The following is a 15887-nucleotide window of genomic DNA, read 5'->3' on the forward strand; positions in this document are numbered from 1 at the left end:
TGTTTTGCTTTAGTGAATCCTGGTAGGAGTGTTTTAGATTTATTTTCTGATATCAAGTTAACTTGAGCACTGTCAGAGGTTACTTGCTTCTTCTGAATATCAGAACTTACAATTTCTTGACTCTGAACAACTTGAGCCATGTCAGAGGTTGTTTTAAGAACTTTTCTTGAAGTCAGAGCAAGATTATCTTTTCCATCAGTAATTTCTTCTTCCTCAGGAGGTACATAAGGCTTGATAGGTTCACCAACCTTTTCTTTACCCTTGGATCTTGGATCTATCTGTGGTTGTGATCTAGCCAAAGTTTCTTCAGTATGTATCCTTTCTTTGATCACAATGCCTTTAGGTTTTGGAAGTAACTTTTTACCAGAAGCTTCAGATTTAGATGTGACTTTCTCTGATTTAAGTCTGGCTTCTTCTTCCTTTAAACTTTCCAAGTCCATCCCTGGATTTTCTTGAAGAAATAACTGTCTTGACATTTCCTCATCAAGATCTAGAAGTTCATCAGAACTTATCCTTTTACCAGCAGCAGAACTTATTCTTTTCCCAGTATCAGAACTTGTTCTGTGACTAGCTTGTCTTGATGTAAACCTTCTACCTTGACTATGACCACTACCCATTCCAGAGTTTCCTTGGTCATCTTTTCCATCATCCTTTCCTTGCAGTGACTTGTTGGTTTTGCATTTGGACTTAATTACCTTCTCCCCCTTTTTGGCATCAGCAGGTAATAAAAGAGAGATAAGTAGTTCCACTGAGGTCTGGATTTCAGTAAGTTGCGATTGCTGAGAAGCTTGATTTGTCAGAATTTGATCAATCTGAGCTTGTTGTTTCTCTTGAGTTTTCTCAATATAAGCAACCCTGTCAATGGTAGGTTGGAAGAACTTTTTCTTATCAAGTTTCCAAACTTGTTCCTGTTTAATAAAGTTCTCCTGAATCTTGTGTAGCTCTGCATGAGTATTGGAATGAAGACCTTGTAGATGTTTAGTACTCAATGCAGTGACTCTAAGCTGAATTTTAAAATCATCAGTATGTAACATTTCATTAGCTTTAGTCAAGTGCTCAGCAAGATGTAAAGCATTTGGAACACATGAAACTGAGTTCCATTCCTTAGTCCACTCCTGACCTGCAGGAGTTTCACTCCAAGGTACTGGTGTATCCCTGATAACAAACTCCTTTAACAGTTCAGACTTAGGAAGAGTCAGTGGAGGAGTATGTCCTGAAGGACCTGCTGCATCAGCATCTACAGTTGTAGCAGCTTCACCAGTATCTCCAACATTTGCAGCATCAGAACTTAAAGAATCAGTATCTTCTGATAAGACAACTGTGTGAGTAGCAATGGAGGCTTCAACATCCTCTAATTGCTGATCTGATACTAAGTTCTGATCAACAGCCATATCCTGATGCTCACCTAAAATCTGATCATCATCTTGATGCAGAGAAGGTGATAGTGATAACTCAGGAGTTTGAACAGCATCAGTAACAGGTGTTGTGGAAGGATTATTTGTTGTTGGAGCTTCTAACAAAAGTATTTCAGGCACAACCAAGTTCTGAATATCAATTTCAGCACTTGTGCCTGGATCAATAAGAGATATAGAAGGTGAATTAGCCTTGTCAGATACAGGTTCCTGAGATTGAGTTGATGGAGAAGAAGTGACTGGAGCAAATTCCTTGTCTTGCGAGATCAGAGATTCCTGATCCCCTTCCTTAGCTGCTTCCTCCTCATCATCTGAAACTGGCCTCTGTGCCCTCTGTTTCTTGTACTTCCTTGTTGATTTGGATTCCTTGGGAGTTGCAGGAACCGTCATACGTCTAAGCCTCTTGAGAAGCCTAGAACCCCCAATTGCAGAATCCTTCTGAGAAGTTGCCTTCTCAGCTTCATCTATCATAGGTTCTGAAGATGGAATCTGATCCTCAGAATCTGATTCATCTCTCAAAGTAATCCTCCGCTTCTTCTGAGATGTTTGAGGAACAGTCTTTGTTCTCTTTGGCTTAGAGGATGTAGGCTTCACAGTAGGTGCTGAAGAAGAAGGTTGAGCATTCTGTGAAGTGGAGAGATAGGATTTGACATAAGTTCTGAGGGTAGGTTGAGTAGAATGAGAGGTAGGGACTGAGGTTGATGGATTTTGGTTATGGTGAGTTGGTTGAACATTTGAGTAAACAGATTTGTAAGTAGCTGGATCAGCATTTACCAGAATCTGTTTCACAGACTGAGGAATCTGTAATTGTCTCACCATTGATTTCTTTGAGTCAGCATTTATCAGGTCATTAAAGTACCTTTTTGCAACCTTAAACGATGGGGTTTGAGTGCTGACTAACTGGGGTTCAGCAGTACAATACGTATAAATAAGTTGACAGAATCTAGCAAAATAAACAACATCTCGATCCTCTGTCATCCTATCCCCAATAAAACCAATTATTCCAGTTGCAAAATCAAAATGAGTTTGATGGATAATAGCATACCCGATATGCTGACTCAGAATTGGGATGGCATCAAAATTTGAACACTTGTTGCCAAAAGCCTTGGTGATGCAATCGAAGAAGAAACTCCATTCTCTTCTGATATTAGCCCGTTTCAACTGCCCAAGTTTCGTCAGACTCTTTTCATATCCCAAATCAGTCATTAACCTCCGAAGTTCTGATTCCTCTGGTATAGAGAAAGTACAATCTTCTGGAAGATGTAATGCTCTTCGTACTGTACCAGGAGTGACTACATAGGAAGAATCACCCACTTGGAAGATAATACTGGGAGTTCCTCGTTTACCACCATCATCATGAACTCCAGTCCTCCAGAACCGCAGAACTTGTTGACTTGAAAATAATTCAGGCTGAGTTAAGGCGTACCCAACCTCACTATGTGCAAGAAGATCTTGCACAAAATGCAATTCAGATGGAGCTCCAGCATGATCAAGAATTGCAGCATAGTTGTTTGGAACAAACTTTGCTCCATCAATGATTAAATCCTTTGGTGCCATGTGAAAAAATATTGAAATTCAAGTATGCCTGTTAGGTGTTTGAGATAATGTCTGTATGAAAAACCAACGTGAGAAAGAATGAGAAAGAGAGTAAAAGTAAGAAGAGAGATGAAGTATTAAGAAAGTAAAAGATTAAAGAAATCTTCTCTCTGTTGTTCTTATACTCGAAGAAAAATGTTACCGTTGGACACCTGTCAGACATGCAGTAATAACGGATAGTTACTGGGCTCGAGAAAACAGGAATGATTACTTACCCAGTTGCCTTGTTTTATGGAAAAACCATTTCAGTTATCAAGAGACACAGTTTTAATTCAAAATTAAAACCGTTAGCACTGATTGAATTATTTTTCACTGCAACATTAATATTCTGAAAATGAATCATGTTAAAAATGACCTAGATAATTTCGATGAATAAGTGCTGACAAAGAATCAGAACTTAAATAAAGACAAAATTTAAATGGTCATCAGAATATCAAGCAGGATTTAACAACACAGATAAAATAACTCAGAGACAAAATCTTGAAGTAAAAACAGTTTTCATTAATATATCAAGTCAATACATATATGAAATAGAAATTACATCAATACAAGATTTTCCCTAAGCTTCTAATCCTAACGTCAACAGCTTTAGTCCTAGCTAAGAAGCCTGACAAAGCTGAGGATGAAGAAGAACAGGAAGAAGACGAGATTAAGTTATCCTCCTCTTCCTATCTTCGACAAACAAGATAGCGAGTCGAATGATTCGCTCTTGCTGACGGATACGACGAAGGTGAAGGTCTCTTCGAACGGCCACCAGATCACGTTTGATAACCTCTGGAAATTGAATCCAGAGATTGTGAGGGATGTTGGTGATAGGGTAGGGAGTTGGAATTCCATTCAAAAAGACATGCACCGTCTCATCACCGTAATTGTAGAACCAGCCAAATTCAGCCATTTGTGATAGAAAATGAAAAACAAGACTGAATTTGTGATACAAGTGTGATGAGAAGACTAATGTGAAGTGGCTGCATATATAGGCAAGAGAATGTCAAGAGACACAAAGATATTGAATGCAGACAGGTAGAATTAATTCTACCTCGTCTCCCTAGACCTTGAAAAAGAATAACAGTCATTGAAAAAGGAATGTGCACATGTAACAAGAGTGAACTGTTCAAGGACGAGTGCCATTATGTTTTAACCATAGACTATTAATCTTCCACTTCAACATTTCGAAATGAGACTGTTACCAAATTTTACTCATAAATAAGTCAGGTAAAGGGTTAGACTGAAAAATCAGAACTTAGACCTATACCAGAACTTAACAGTCATCAGAACATAATGTCTTAACTCGAACAAGGAATATCTATCTTAGTAAATACTCATACAAGTTCTTAGTTATGAACGTCAGAACTTAATCATCAGAACGTGTAACTAGAACTTGTCCTCAGAAATTGTGCAGAAGTGACACAATGACTGTTTATCTAAAATAACATAGACCACCACAGAAATTTCATCATTTATATGGAGTGATGTGTGTGTGCATTAAGCTAAATAACAGACAAAGAGTAAAGTCTGATCTACTTCAGTACATCTTAGAAATAAGTCATAATTAAAATTTTGCTAAAGAACTGTCATTATCCTGAAACCTACTGATAAATGAGTTCATGCATGAGTCCACCTCAACTGTTTTTGTGCTAATTTTATGCATCTTTTGAAATTCTATTTTACAGAGGCTTCTCAGTGTAAGTGAGTCACGACTGTTTATCAGAATTTATGCTATTATCAGAGTATTTCTCCAGTAATCATAGAGTGTGAAAAGTCACCAAGAAAAAAATATTTTGCTTTTCTAATGCATATTTACTTAATACCAGCAATGCACTTGGGTCGTCCCATTCACATTTTTACTCTAGATCTCAAAGGAGTACCTGATATTATTCTTTGATTCTTTTCTTTTTCTTTTGATAAGTGAGGTTTATCAGCACTTAGTACATTCAGCAGTTTTACTAGAATCAGAACTTAAACAGATGAGTAGCATTATTCTAATTTGTGACTTAGTAATAAGATATACAAAGTAAACTTAACTAAGCTCAGTTATCAGAATTTGCTTGTGTCATAAGATTTCCACATAAATAATTACTTCTTTCATGGGATCATTTGTTTATTAAAGACTAGTAGGTCAGTATCTAGCACAGTTATCCTCATAGGATTGAATAGTTACTGAAACAGACATATCACTTATCAGAGTTTAGAAACATATATCAGACAACAGTCAGTACTTGAAGACATTTATCAATTAATGCACAGAATATACAAAGAGATTAATTCTGTAAATACTGATCATAAAGTCTGATAACATAGAACAAGTTTAAGCAGATTTAGAGAAAGAACCTGAAATCATTCCAAGTTCATTTACCAATTTTGAAAAGGTAGCTTCACATAGTGGTTTTGTGAAGATATCTGCTACTTGTTGATCTGTGGGAACAAAATGCAATTCCACTGTACCTTCATCCACATGTTCCCTGATGAAATGGTACCTGATGCTGATGTGCTTTGTCATAGAGTGTTGAACTGGATTACCTGTCATAGCAATAGCACTTTGATTATCACAGTAAATAGGGATTTTGAAATATGTTAACCCATAATCCAGTAACTGATTCTTCATCCAGAGAATCTGTGCACAGCAGCTTCCTGCAGCAATATACTCTGCTTCTGCAGTTGATGTGGAAATTGACTTTTGTTTCTTGCTATACCAAGAAACCAACCTGCCTCCAAGAAATTGGCAGCTACCACTTGTGCTTTTCCTGTCAATTTTGCAACCTGCAAAATCTGTATCTGAGTAACCTATTAATTTAAAATCTGATTCTCTAGGATACCATAATCCTAGATCAGCTGTTCCTTTGAGATACTTAAAGATTCTTTTTACAGCTGTTAAGTGAGGTTCTCTTGGATCTGCTTGAAATCTTGCACAAAGACAGGTAGCAAACATGATATCTGGTCTACTAGCAGTTAGATAGAGAAGTGAGCCAATCATACCTCTGTAATCAGTAATATCTACTGAATTACCAGTATCCTTATCCAGTTTTGTTGCAGTGGCCATGGGAGTGGATGCACTTGAACAGTCTTGCATTCCAAATTTCTTCAGCAAATTTCTGGTGTACTTAGATTGACAAATAAAAGTTCCTTCTTCACTCTGCTTGACTTGAAGGCCCAGAAAATAACTAAGTTCTCCCATCATACTCATCTGATATCTTGACTGCATTAGGTTGGCAAACTTTTTGCAAAGTTTGTCATTTGGAGACCCAAAAATAATATCATCAACATAAATCTGGATCAAAAGTAAGTCCTTGCCATGGTTGAGATAGAACAATGTTTTGTCAATAGTTCCTCTGGTGAATCCACTTTCCAGAAGAAACTGAGCTAAAGTCTCATACCATGCTCTAGGAGCTTGCTTAAGTCCATAAAGTGCTTTATCAAGCCTGTAGACATAATCTGGATGTTTGGAATCTACAAAGCCTGGAGGTTGTTCAACATATACTTCCTCTTCCAATTCTCCATTGAGAAAAGCACTTTTCACATCCATTTGAAAGACAGTAAACTTTTTGTGAGCAGCATAAGCCATGAATATCCTTATGGCTTCTAACCTAGCAACTGGAGCAAATGTTTCATCATAGTCAATTCCCTCCTGTTGAGAATATCCTTTTGCAACCAGCCTTGCCTTGTTCCTTACAATTATGCCATCACTGTCAGTTTTGTTTCTGAATACCCACTTTGTACCAACAACCGATCTATTCTTGGGTCTTGGCACTAAGGTCCAGACTTTGTTTCTTTCAAATTCATTCAACTCTTCCTGCATTGCTTGCACCCAATCAGCATCTTGAAGAGCTTCTTCCACTTTCTTTGGCTCAGACTGAGAGAGAAAAGAATTGTAAAGACATTCATTAGAAGTACCTGTTCTAGTTCTGACACCTGCCTCAGGATTTCCAATTATTAAATCAGGTGTATGTGATTTTGTCCACTTCCTTGCAGATGGAAGATTTTCTCTAGAACTGGATGCTCCCCCATGATTCATGCTGTCTTCGGTTTCATTTTCTGATGCTCCCCCTGAAACTATGCTCTCTGAGTTGGATCCTTCAGTATTTAGATTTTCAGTACTGTCAGTACTTGGCTTATCAGAACTTGACGAATCAGAATTTGAAGAGCCAGATGTATGTTCTGATGCTTCTTGAGATGTGATAATATCTTGAGTATGCTCCCCCTGCATTGGTGCATCTTCCTTTGACGTAGTCACCACAGTTTCAATAACATCAGAGTTTAATCCATCAGAATTCACAGTATCAGGACTTAGACTGTCAGGACTTGAGGTATCAGAATATGAATCTTCATTTTCAAATCTCAGCTGATCATGATCAATGCAATCTTCAAGTCCAGTGATCTTCTTGTCATCAAAAGAGACATTGATAGATTCCATGACCACTTTTGTTCTCAAATTATAGACTCTGAAGGCTTTTGTAGAAAGTGGATATCCTACAAAGATTCCCTCATCAGCTTTTAGATCAAACTTGGATAGCTGTTCAGGATGAGTCTTGAGAACAAAACACTTACATCCAAATACATGAAAGTATTTGAGATTTGGCTTCTTGTTCTTCACCATCTCATATGGTGTTTTTCCATGCTTGTTAATGAGTGTTGCATTTTGAGTAAAACAAGCAGTCTGCACAGCTTCAGCCCAGAAATAGGTTGGAAGCTTTGCTTCTTCAAGCATTGTTCGTGCAGCTTCAATTAGAGTTCTATTCTTCCTTTCAACAACTCCATTTTGCTGTGGAGTTCCAGGAGCAGAAAATTCCTGCTTTATTCCATGATTTTTGCAGAACTCTTCCATTATCAAATTCTTGAATTCAGTGCCATTATCACTCCTCAAAATTTTCACAGAATCTTTGATCAATTTATCCAGATGTTTGACATGATCAATGAGGATAGATGCAGTTTCATTTTTTGTGTGCAAGAAATACACCCATGTGTATCTGGTAAACTCATCTACTATGACCAACGCATATTTCTTCTTTGCAATAGACATGACATTCACTGGACCAAATAGATCAACATGAAGTAGATAATAAGGCTCAAGAATTGATGATTCAGTTTTGCTCTTGAACGAAGATTTTCTTTGTTTAGCCTTCTGACATGAGTCACAAAGACCATCAGGAACAAACACTGATTTTGGCAGTCCTCTCACAAGATCTTTCTTGATCAGTTCATTTATCTTGTTGAAGTTTAAATGAGAGAGTTTCTTGTGCCAATTCCAGCTTTCTTCAGTTGAGGCTCTACTCACTAAACAGATTGCAGAACCATCAGAACTTGTTGAAAGCTTAGCTTCATAAATGTTACCACGCCTGAATCCCTTCAGAACAATTTTTCCTTTAGATTTACTAACTATTTCACAATGTTCTGCAAAGAAATCAACATGATAACCTCTGTCACAGATTTGACTTATACTCAGTAAGTTGTGTTTAAGTCCTGAGACCAGAGCTACATCTTTAATAATGACATTCCCAAGATTGATATTGCCATATCCCAAAGTTTTTCCAATGTTGCCATCTCCATAAGAAACACTTGGGCCAGCTTTCTCCACAAAGTCTGATAGCAGGGCCTTATTTCCAGTCATGTGTCCTGAACATCCACTGTCCAGAACTAAAATATTTTTCCTGTTGCCCTGCAATCAAAAAGACCACTAATTATTAGTTTTAAGGACCCAGACTTGCTTGGATCCTTTGGCCTTTTTAGGTTTGTTAACATTTGCAGCGGATTTAGCATCAGAGTTTATGTTAACAGTTTTCTTATCAGAACTTATACTAGAAGGAACAACAGAAACTTTCTTTAAAGAAGGTTTTATTTGATAATAATCATAGTACAAACTATGATATTCCTTACAAGTATAAATGGAATGCCATAAACTACCACAATGAAAACAAGGATTTTGTGGTTTGTATCTAACAGACTGACTCTTAACTCCTGACTTTGTAGATAAGGAGTTAATATTCTTATTCTTCCTGCAAAAAGAAGCCAGATGGTTAGAACTTCCACAGTTATAACATGCTTTCCTAGGAGCATCAGGAACAGATTTATAGTTATTGCTTTTATTCACACCTTCCTTTCCATTCCTGTTTTTCCTAGGTGATTTTGCCTTGTTTGCATTCTTAACATCTTTCAGCTTATGCTTAAGCTGCTTCTTTGTCATTAAGCCTATGTTAACTTCAGCTGTCTTTTCCTGTTTTAGTTTGTCAGAAGCTAATTCCTTTTTAACTTCTGATTTCTCATTTTCAGATTTTTCAGTTACAAACTTAACAAGTTTTAACTTCGGCTTTTGCTTATCAACAGGCTTAATTACTTCAGTTCCTTTTTCATTATTTTCTCCATAACCTAAGCCCTCTTTCCAGTTTCCACTGCTTAGTAAATTTTGAGTTGTTTTGCCAGAGTTAGTCCAAGTTCTGATAATCTCTCTCTCCTTTTCTAACTCAGTTTTTAGAGATTCATTCATTTTTAGCACTTCATCCCTAACATAAAAAGCATCATCTCTATCCTTCTGAGTTTGATGAAACATGACTAACTCTTTTTCTAAGAAATTATTTCTTTTCTTAAAAGCAAGATTTTCAGAAGTTAATCTTTCACATGTTAAAGTTTGATCTCTATAACTGACAAACATGGTTTTAAGATATCTTCTCAACTCATTAATATCATCAGTATGAAAAGCATAAGTAGTCTGAGGTACCTTTGTTTCAGCAGCTTCAGAACTGCTCTCAGAACTTGTTTTATCAGCATTTGCCATCAATGCATAGTTCTCCTCACTTTCAGAGTCTGAGGTGTCTGTCCAGCTTTTCTGCTTTGTGACAAGAGCTTTGCCTTTGTCATTCTTGGTCTTCTTGCAATCAGGAGATATGTGGCCTTTCTCACCACAATTATAACATTTAACATTAGCGTAATCTCCTCTGTCAGACTTTCCTCCTTTTCCTTCAGATCTTCTGAAATTCTTCTTATCAGAACTTATGCCTTTCCTGGAAAACTTCTTTCCCTTCCTGAACTTCCTGTATGCAATCTTTGTGATTCCTTTCACCATGAGAGCACACAGCTTCATCATCTCCTCATCAGCATCAGTTTCAGGCAAGCTTTCAGAATCTGAGTCATCATCACTCTCAGAACTTGATGACTCAGTATCAGATTTTATGATAAGAGCTTTACCCTTATCTTTCTTTGAGGAAGATGGTTTGGGGGATTCCTCTTCAGCCTTGAGAGCAACCGTTCTTGACTTTCCTCCTTTCCTCTTGCTTCTTTGTTCCATCTCAAGTTCATGAGTCTTGAGCATTCCATAGATTTCATCAAGAGTTGTTTCATCAAGATTGTAGTTGTCTCTTATTGTTGTTGCCTTCAAATCCCAACATTCAGGAAGAGCTAACAGGAATTTGAGGTTTGTATCTTCAAGATCATACTCCTTATTTACTAATGACAAGTCATTCAAGAGTTTGACAAATCTATCATATACATCAGTCAATGACTCATTAGTCCTAGAGTCAAAGTGTTCATACTCTTGAGTGAGTATTGTCTTCCTGTTCTTCTTAACTGTTTCAGTTCCTTGACACCTTGTCTCTAGTGCATCCCATATCTCCTTAGCAGTCTTGCAGTTGATTACCCTGTTTGACATTACATTATCAATGGCACTATGCAATAAGTGACGTACCTTGGCATCCTTAGCAATAGATGCTATATCTTCAGCAGTGTAATCATTCTTTTCCTTTGGTACGGTCATTGCTGCTTCACCTGGAACTACAACAGCGAGCTTGGTAGGTTTGTGAGGCCCTTCCCTGATTCTATCAAGGTATTCTGGATCTGTTGCTTCCAGAAATATGGTCATCCTTACCTTCCATATGAGATATTCAGATGGTCTTAATATGGGAACTCTGATAGTCTCATATCGACTCTGAGTTGATGTCTTTGATGATTCCTCAGTTTTGGTAGGCTTAGTTGGAGTTTCTGTGTCAGACATGATTGTGTTTGGATCTTTAACTGTATGTGTGTTAACAGATAGCTCTGATACCACTTGTTAGGTCACACTTTCACTGTAGAGGGGGTGAATACAGTGTTTATTACAATCAAATCAAACTTCAAGAACTTATGTAACAGAAAACAAACTTTATTTAAACAATAAACTCTGTTACAATCTGGAACTGTTATCTCTCAGTGATGAACAAAATATCACGAGAGCTTCTAGAGTTATATTGAATAATATTCTCGATAATGATAACACTTATAGTGTAAACTCTATTCCTGTGTTTATATACTACACAGTTACAAGATATTCGCTAATTGATATGGAATATAATTCTGCTTCCTAAAATATATCAATCAGATATCTTCTATTCCAAGTATTCCATTCTTCACGGAATTCCTTCTTCATGCATATCTCTTCTTATGTTTATCTTGATCTTCTTAACTTTAATCAGCTACTGTCCTTATCTGATCGTCCTTCAGCACTTAAGTTCTGATATCTATCTCCTGATAACATAAGTACTGATATCCCTTAAGTTCTGACTTCCAGTATAAGTACTGATCAGTTAAGTACTGATTTGTTCTGTTCAAATAAGATCTGAAATCTAAACATAAAACATATTAGCCATGACATTATCAAATATATCTAACAGGAAGTGATCCTTCCTTGTGGCTTTGTTCAATTTTCTATAATCCATGCATACTCTCCATCCTGTAACTGTTCGAGTAGGGATGAGCTCATTCTTTTCATTTGCGACCACAGTGATACCTCCCTTCTTAGGTACACATTGTACGGGGCTCACCCATGAGCTGTCAGAAATAGGATAAATGATGCCTGCATCTAGCCATTTCAGAATTTCTTTCTTCACCACCTCCTTCATGATGGGATTCAGTCTTCGCTGCTGTTCCACAGTTGGCTTACTACCTTCCTCTAGCAGAATTTTATGCATACAATATGAAGGACTTATCCCCTTGATGTCTGCTATGGTCCATCCTATAGTCGATTTGAATTCTCTCAAAATCCTTAAGAGCTTGTCTTCCTCACTACCTGAAAGGTCAGATGAAATAATAACAGGTAACGTAGATGAATCACCTAAAAAAGCATACCTCAAGTGTTCAGGTAATGGCTTGAGCTCCAAGGTAGGTGCTTCCTCTATTGATGGTTTGAGCTTTCCTTCTGCGTTCTTGAGGTCAGAAGTACCAATAGATTCAAATGGTATGTCCAGCTTTCGCTTCCAGGGAGAAGCGTTCAGATATTGTAATTGCTCGTTGCTATCTTCATCATCGCTGTCAAAATCCCCCACTAAGGCCTTTTCCAATGCATCAGACATTAGCATGTGATCGAGTTCCGAAGTAACCGCAGAATCAATCACATCCACTTTTAAGCACTCCTCATCTTCTGTAGGGAATTTCATTGCCTTGAATACGTTGAAGGTCACATCCTGATCTTGGACCCGCATAGTAAGTTCCCCTTTTTGCACATCTATCAAGGTACGGCCAGTAGCCAAGAAAGGCCTTCCCAAGATTATGGAAATCTTCTTATCTTCCTCAAAATCCAGAATAACAAAATCTGCAGGAAAGAAGAGCTTATCCACCTTGACGAGCACATCCTCAACTATGCCCCTTGGGTAAGTAATGGAACGGTCAGCCAATTGTAGTGACATGTATGTGGGTTTTGGATCAGGCAGATCCAGTTTTTTAAAGATCGACAACGGCATCAGATTAATGCTTGCTCCCAAATCACAAAGGCACTTGTCAAATGTCAGATTGCCAATTGTGCAAGGAATGGTGAAGCTTCCTGGATCTTTCAGTTTTGGTGGTAACTTTTGTTGCAGAACAGCGCTGTATTCTTCCGTGAGAGCAACGGTTTCAAGGTCATCCAGTTTCACCTTCCTTGAAAGAATAGTCTTCATAAACTTCGCATAACTAGGCATTTGTTCAAGAGCTTCAGCGAAAGGTATATTGATGTGAAGTTTTTTGAACACCTCCAGAAACTTCCCGAACTGTCTATCCAGCTTTTGTTGCTGCAATCTCTTAGGAAAATGTGGTGGAGGATAGAGCTGTTTCTCCCCTGTATTAGCCTCAGGCAGAGTGTGTTCAACAGTAGTCTTCCTTGGTTCCGCCGCTTTCTCCTTTTGCTTAGATTCTTCACCTCTAATTTCAGCTTCTAATTCTTTTGCCTTTTCAGCATCAGCTACTTTTCCAGACCTTAAGGTAATAGCCTTGACTTGCTCTTTAGCTTCCTTCCTGCCTGGTACTTCCGTGTCACTGGGAAGAGTGCCAGGTTGATGATTGAGCACTGCATTGGCTAATTGACCGATTTGATTTTCCAAGGTCTTGATAGAAACCGCCTGACTCTTGCACAATAGCTTAAGTTCCTCAAAATCAGCGCTAGTAGGTGTAGCTGCACTTCCTTGTTGAGGATATGATTGCCTTGTAGCATACTGCTGAGGTTGCTGGAATCCAGGTGGGTTAAACTGTTTACTCACTCCTTGCTGATATGGTGGCTGAATAGCATTCTGATTATTCCCCCAGCTGAAATTTGGATGATTTCTGTTGTTAGGATGATAGGTTGCTGGACAAGCTGCTGTTGTCGCTGATAATTATTCACATACTGAACAGATTCGTTGACAAGAGAACACTGATCCGTAGCATGAGAACCTGCACAAAGCTCACAAACCATAGCTATTTGATTAACTCCATACGTAGCCAAAGAATCAACCTTCATTGATAGCACTTGGAGCTGGGCTGCAATAGCGGTGGCTACATCAACTTCCAGAATACCTGGTACCTTGCCTGACGTCATCCTCTGAGTTGGGTTTTGATGCTCATTTGTAGCCATCGTCTCTATAAGATTATACGCCTCAGTATAGCTTTTAGCCCATAAGGCGCCTCCAGCTGCTGCATCGAGCATGGGCCGAGATTGAGCCCCCAAACCATTATAGAACCCAGTGATCACCATCCAATCCGGCATTCCATGATGTGGACATTTTCTTAACATTTCCTTGTAGCGTTCCCAAGCCTCGCACATAGACTCCGTAGGTTGCTGCGCAAACTGAGTAAGAGCACTCCTCATAGCAGCAGTCTTTGCCATCGGATAAAACTTCACCAGAAACTTTTGCGCAAGATCTTGCCACGTAGTGATGGACCCAGCTGGTTCAGAATGTAACCAGTCTTTAGCCTTGTCCCTTAGTGAGAATGGGAAAAGCCTCAACTTGATAGCCTCATCAGTCACGCCATTATACTTAAAAGTGCTGCAGATCTCGATAAAATTCCTTATGTGCATGTTGGGGTCTTCAGTTGCCGCTCCTCCAAAAGAAACAGAATTCTGCACAATCTGAATAGTGCCCGGCTTGATTTCAAAGGTGTTAGCTTGAATAGCCGGATGAAGGATGCTTGACTGAATGTCATCAATTTTAGGCCGAAAAAAATCCATAAGAGCTGGATCAGCTTGAACAATACGATCTCCCATGTTTACTGGTTCTTTCTGCTCAGTTCCTGAATCCGAATCCTCAAAATCTAACTTCTCCGGAATATCAAGAACTTCGTCTGTCTCCTCAGCTGTATCTAAAGTCCTCTTGCGAGCACGAGAACGAGTTTGCATAAACGCTTGCTAAAGTACCTGAAACACAACCGAAAAAAAAAAGAAAAAAAATAAGTAACTACTACGTCCTAATCACTGAGACCTAATGACCAATGATGGTAAGTACATAAACTAAACAAATACGCCGAGTCCCCGGCAGCGGCGCCAAAAACTTGTTAGGGCGAAAACACGCGCTAATATTCACGCAAGTATACGCGTTCGCAAGTAATATAGAATACTTTCTAGTTCGTTCCCTCAGAGACTCAGACTAAATTATTGTCTAATTAAACTCACTCACCAATGTATGATTACTTCTCAATGTTAAGATAATAACACTTAAAACTGTTGATTAAATATTAACTATAATTAACTACTTAATTAACCATTTAACTAACACTTCAATTTATCAATAATAAACACTCATGAGATCACAACTTCATTATTACTTCCTTCTATAGCCATTGTTATTACCTTTAGCATGTGACAGTGATGATATTAATCGAATAACACGAAACTGATAAAAGCCAACTTTCATTGTACTAATACCATTCTACCAAGCATCCACAATTAAGATAGAAGTTGAATAGTCATCAATTATGTTGAGTTCCCATATGTCTACAGAAATTGACAACACAACGATTTAAGCACAAGTTATTCTTTTTGATTACATAGGGCAAATAAAACTGTTAGAGTTACCCACTAATCATGCACAACGTACATGAACCTATGCTAGCATGGCAAGTTCTAAATCTCAAGATCCACCGTCGCTTCACAAGAGATTAACACCCTATCTTATATGTTCGCGACGCACATAAGACGAATACGCACAACCAATACTAGATATTAAGCAATCATCACTCACTAAAGTATTAAACAATTAACTAAAGAATTCCATAATAAATCCGTTGCAACCCCATGATCACGATTAGCCCATAATAGAACTTATCGCCATCATGGGTTCATATGAAATCATGATAAACAAACACAAGAAAATAATAACTAAACTAATTATATTAAAACAGAGTACGTCACAAGAGTAAATAAGTCAAAGCAAGAAAACTAGCATCCAACGTTACAACAAAACAAGAATCACAAGAAAATATGCTTCCTCTTCGTTGCGGTGTGCTAAATCGGTCTTCTTCCTTATCTCCTTCGCTTCTTGCGTAAAACACAATCTTCTTTTTTTCCAATCCCCCCTATGAAAACGTCTCAAATCTACTTATATAATAGTCCCATAAAACTCAGATTACATAGAAGTTGGAAGCCAAACAGAAGTAGAAGTCTAAAATAATTCAGCAAAATTCCCGACCCTGCGCGGC

General features: G+C 38.0%; 1 non-coding gene across 1 annotated transcript; it reads left to right on the forward strand.

The window, feature by feature from the left end:
- Positions 1–13957: 13957 nt before the first annotated feature.
- On the forward strand, positions 13958–14064 carry LOC141709772 (small nucleolar RNA R71). Its single transcript, XR_012570333.1, has one exon. It is a non-coding gene; the product is annotated as a small nucleolar RNA R71 (small nucleolar RNA).
- The last annotated feature ends 1823 nt before the right edge of the window (positions 14065–15887 follow it).

Source organism: Apium graveolens, chromosome 2, assembly GCF_009905375.1.
Source record: "Apium graveolens cultivar Ventura chromosome 2, ASM990537v1, whole genome shotgun sequence".
Lineage (NCBI taxonomy): Eukaryota > Viridiplantae > Streptophyta > Magnoliopsida > Apiales > Apiaceae > Apium > Apium graveolens.